The sequence below is a fragment of the Aegilops tauschii genome, chromosome 6 (genome assembly GCF_002575655.3).
Source record: "Aegilops tauschii subsp. strangulata cultivar AL8/78 chromosome 6, Aet v6.0, whole genome shotgun sequence".
Classification (NCBI taxonomy): Eukaryota; Viridiplantae; Streptophyta; class Magnoliopsida; order Poales; family Poaceae; genus Aegilops; species Aegilops tauschii.
Window position 1 is genome coordinate 400016354 of NC_053040.3, and position 5209 is coordinate 400021562.

The 5209-nt window shown below is 44.1% G+C and overlaps 1 long non-coding RNA gene across 1 annotated transcript; it reads left to right on the forward strand.

Moving 5' to 3' along the window:
• The first annotated feature begins 3949 nt into the window (after positions 1-3949).
• Positions 3950-4425, forward strand: LOC120965892 (uncharacterized). The gene is made up of 2 exons (XR_005758877.3): positions 3950-4048; positions 4172-4425. It is a non-coding gene; the product is annotated as an uncharacterized lncRNA (long non-coding RNA).
• Positions 4426-5209: the final 784 nt, after the last annotated feature.

A 5209-nucleotide genomic window follows, 5' to 3' on the forward strand; every position in this document is an offset into this window, starting at 1 on the left:
GATGACCCCTAAAAATGTGTGAAGACATTGAAGACAATGGTGGTTAGTGAAGACATTCACAATGAAGATTATGACATGAGAAGACATTCATGTGAAGACTATGGAGTGCGAAGACATAGTTGTTTCGTAGTTTCCGTTTGTTCTTTGTTGAGTCATAGGAACCACCGCACTGTTAAGTGGGGTCCAAGTGAACAAAGTCAGAGTGACAGAAGTGATGCTCAACCAAATCCTATGTCTTCGAGCGAAGACAATGAGAGCAAATCTTATCCAGAGCTGGATGAGTCAGCTTTACTTGTAGCCCAAGTCAAGCTGCCGCGTGTGTTTGAAATCTGAGAGTTGGACACGTGTCGGTTCTTTGGTGACCCAGGGTCATTTCGGACAAATCAGGTCGGGTTGCCTCCTGGCTATAAATAGCGCACCCCTACACCATAAATTGGTGGCTGCTCAGAGTTAGTGCACGGCTTTTGTCGTTTGAGAGCAACCCACCTTCGAAGCATTTGAGAGAGAGATCCTTGCGAGGACAAAGCCCAAAACACCCAGAGCCAAAGAGTGTTAGGCATCACTGAAGTCTTTCTGTCTGCGTGACCTGAAGACTTGTTACACTTGAGGACTGTGTATCCTCCAGCCGGTTAGGCGTCGCATTCTGAGCATCCAAGAGTCATTGTGGATTGCCGGTGAACGAAGTCTGTGAAGGTTTGGAAGTCTACCTTGAAGACTTACCAGAGTGATTGGGCGAGGACTGGGTGTCCTTATCTCAAGGGGAATAAGGTGAAGACGCAGTCTTCTGAGTTGAGTCTCAGCCTCCCTAACCAGACGTACAGTTGTCACAGCAACTGGAACTGGTCTACCAAATCCTTGTCTTCACCTAACATCTGGTTCTATCCTCCTCTTCCCTTTACTTTACTGTTTGTCTTCATGAAGTCAGTGCCTGCCTGTCTGATCTGATTGACTTCACTGAGTGAAGGCTATTTTCTGTTTGGCTTCATACTGTCTTCCATCCTGATCCATTCTACCTAGTTGCTGATAGTCTTCGTGCTTTACTTCATTTCTTACTTGACTATGGCTTGTCTAGTGTAGTTTACCTTCCGCTGCATATCAATAGGTTCATTTCTAATGTTTGTCTTCAAAGACCTCGTGTTTTGAAGACTTCAATAAAAATCGCCTATTCACCCCCCCTCTAGTCGATAACTAGCACTTTCACCTAGTGCATCTGGTCCAATGAAAATCTTCTGTGATAATACTGGAGCAATAGCCTTGGCGAAGGAATTCAGATTTCACAAGAGAACTGAACACATCAAGAGACGCTTCAATTCCATCCGCGATCAAGTCAAGGAGGGAGACATAGAGATTTGCAAAATACATACGGATCTGAATGTTGCAGACCCGTTGACTAAGCCTCTTCCACGAGCAAAAAATGATCAGCACCAAGACTCCATGGCTGTTAGAATCATTACTATGTAATCTAGATTATTGACTCTAGTGCAAGTGGGAGACTGAAGGAAATATGCCCTAGAGGCAATAATAAACTTGTTATTTATATTTCCTTATATCATGATAAATGTTTATTATTCATGCTAGAATTGTATTAACCGGAACTTAGTACATGTGTGAATACATAGACAGAACAGAATGTCCCTCGTATGCCTCTACTTGACTAGCTCGTTTATCAAGATGGTTATGTTTCCTGACCATAGACACGTGTTGTCATTTGATTAACGGGATCACATCATTAGAAAATGATGTGATGGACAAGACCCATCCGTTAGCTTAGCATTATGATCGTTTAGTTTTATTGCTATTGCTTTCATCATAACTTATACATGTTCCTCTGACTATGAGATTATGCAACTCCTGAATACCGGAGGAACACCTTGTGTGCTATCAAACGTCACAAGATAACTGGGTGATTATAAAGATGCTCTACAGGTGTCTCCGAAGGTGTTTGTTGGGTTGGCATAGATCTAGATTAGGATTTGTCACTCCGAGTATCGGAGAGGTATCTCTGGGCCCTCTCGGTAATGCACATCACTATAAGCCTTGCAAGCAATGTGACTAATGAGTTAGTTACGAGATGATGCATTACGGAACGAGTAAAGAGACTTGCCGATAACGAGATTGAACTAGGTATGATGGTACCGACGATCGAATCTCGGGCAAGTAACATACCGATGACAAAGGGAATGACGTATGTTGTTATGCGGTTTGACCGATAAAGATCTTCGTAGAATATGTAGGAGCCAGTATGAGCATCCAAGTTCCGCTATTGGTTATCGACCGGAGATGTTTCTCGGTCATGTCTATACAGTTCTCGAACCCGTAGGGTCCGCACGCTTAACGTTCGATGACGATTTGTATTATGAGTTGTGTGTTTTGGTGACCGAAGTTTGTTCGGAGTCCCGGATGAGATCACGGACATGACGAGGAGTCTCGAAATAGTCGAGTGGAAGATTCATATATTGGTAGGTTGTATTCGGACATCGGAATGGTTCCGAGTGATTCGGTTATTTTACCGAAGTACCGAGGGGTTACCGGAACCCCCCGGGGAAGTGTTGGGCCATCATGGGCCTAAGGGAGAGAGAGGGAAGCCCGCGCGCGCGGGGGGGGGGGGGGTGGCATGTTCCCCCTCCTAGGGAGTCCGAATAGGAAAAGGAGGAGGGGCGCGGCCCTCCTTTCCCTTTCCCTCTCCCTCTCCTTGCTTTTCCCTCCGATGGAAGAAAGGAAAAGGGGGGCGAATTCTACTCCTAGTAGGACTCCCCCCCATGGCACGCACCCCCTGGCCGGCCTCCTCCTCCTCCCCTCCTTTATATACGGGGGCGGGGGGCACCCCAAAGGCACATCAATTGTTTTGTTAGCCGTGTGTGGGTCCCCCCTCCACAGTTTACTCCTCTGGTCATAGTGTCGTAGTGCTTAGGTGAAGCCCTGCACGGATCACATCACGATCACCGTCACCACGCCGTCGTGCTGACGGAACTCTCCCTCAACCCTCTACTGGATCAAGAGTTCGAGGGACGTCATCGAGCTAAACGTGTGCTGAACACGGAGGTGCCGTACATTCGGTACTTGGATCGGTTGGATCATGAAGACGTTCAACTACATCAACCGCGTTAACCTAACGCTTCCGCTTTTGGTCTACGAGGGTACGTGGACACACTCTCCCCCTCTCGTTGCTATGCATCTCCTAGATAGATCTTGCGTGAGCGTAGGATTTTTTTTGAAATTGCATGCTACGTTCCCAATAACCACCACCACTACGTCCCGCAACTCCTTCCCGACAACGCTTGACAAGGAAGGAGCCCATTGCCACCATGCCTCGATGCTGATGCCCTGGCATCCTTGTGCTGGCAAACAACCTGCCCTTGCCCTAGCTGAGCGAGGTCACCCCTAGCACCACTAGTGAGGCAGAGCCTTCCCCCGGCCTTTAGCAAGAAGGCAGGCTGCCACCACATGACGTAATAGCCGCCAGCAGTGGCGGTGAGGAGGAGTATTTGGTGGTGGCAGCGGTTGCACCCCTGGTGTCACCTGGGGTGTGACACGGGGGAGGGGGGTTCTCGGTGGGATACTTGTAGTATACATTTAAAAATAGCTAATTGATATTATTGTTCTTGCTTACAGTCTTTGGGAAGGACAGAAAACCAATGATATATTTTAAAACTGGGTACGTTGAATTTGTGAAAACCTAGTGTTTAACCTCTTCCCATTATTACCCTCCATGTCTTCTAATTCGTCCACAACCCCTAACACAATTGAATTGTTGTTAGTTCTTTCATTAATTATTAACATTAATGTGATCCTTATATAGACCTTAATTAATAACTTTATTCCCTTCTTCACCATGAACCATATTAATATATTGCAATTACTGTGTCCTTATCAAGTTTGTGCCCACTATAAAAGGATCATCATTTCCCATACAATACCACACTCGACAGTCCAAAAGGGCACAACAAGCACTACTATAGCAACTCAATCCTAGTGCCAATTTTGTAACAAGAAATGGGGAGCACATCCGTTCTATTCCTCGCATTTTCCCTCCTGATGTTATCGTCAGGTATATAGTCATTCAATACCATGCACTCTAGTGTCTAGTTATCTACAGTGGTAATGTGTGTGAATTTTGACATAAATATATATTGCATAATTTTCCTAATGTACCTTGTTTTCCTTTCAACAGCTATGGTAACTTCTAAGCCCGTATGCAAACATATCATCAAAAAGGGCACATATAAGAACGACGATTGTCTATCTTATTACAAGCAGTTCATCTCCCCTCCCGGTGGCCCATCTGCCATGTGTGTACCTGAGGGATGCCAGTGTTATCAGTGCGGAGGATTTCCTCCAAACTGGTCATCTAGCTAATAGAATATACATGGATGCATCACAGTTGCTTGAGTGATGAATAATAATAATTCGAGTAATCTAGCATAATATGAAGTCAGTAGTGCAAGAACAAAGAGAATTTTTACTATGTTGCAACCAATTGTTCGATTTCTAAATGGCATATTTAAAACCTAATTCTGACCTTCATATCAAGAAGCAAAAATAAAAATCCATATGTGAATAGTTTCTTCAAAAGACAAAAGCATGAAAGGCAGAACTTCAAACTGTATTTGTAGAACAAAAAGCTACTAGAAAAAAGAGGTTGCAGTTAAAATACCTCAATACTATTCTTGAAATAAAATTAAAGTATTCACACTTTTTTTTACAAAACATTTAGTAAATCACACAAAATGTATCACATGGGACATACAATTGAAAAATGTTTGTCTATGCTAGGACAATTAGTCTATTTGGTGTGCTGATAAGATAACAACAAGGGTGAAGCCTAGGCTAGGCATGCCATGATGTCGCGTGCGCATGCCTCTCACACCACTACCACCCAACCCAACATCATGGCGGTGTATAACGGTAATTAAGGGATTCCTAGAGGATGCGGGAGAAAAGTTAATGGGTCCTTGTTGCTTCCCCAAGTGTATGATCATGGATTTCTAGATGTTTTACCTCGTAAATTTTCTAACCACCGCCAACAACTAGAATGGATCTATGTGTAACATAATAGAAGATAACCAAACGCAAGAAAATAATCATTATTATAGAATATATATATTGCTCAAACATAAAGTCACACATTAGCAATCAAGGGATTAAAACCCCAACATGGAATCCACGTTGGGGAAGGATCCGTGGTGGAGACATCGTCCATGGACACACT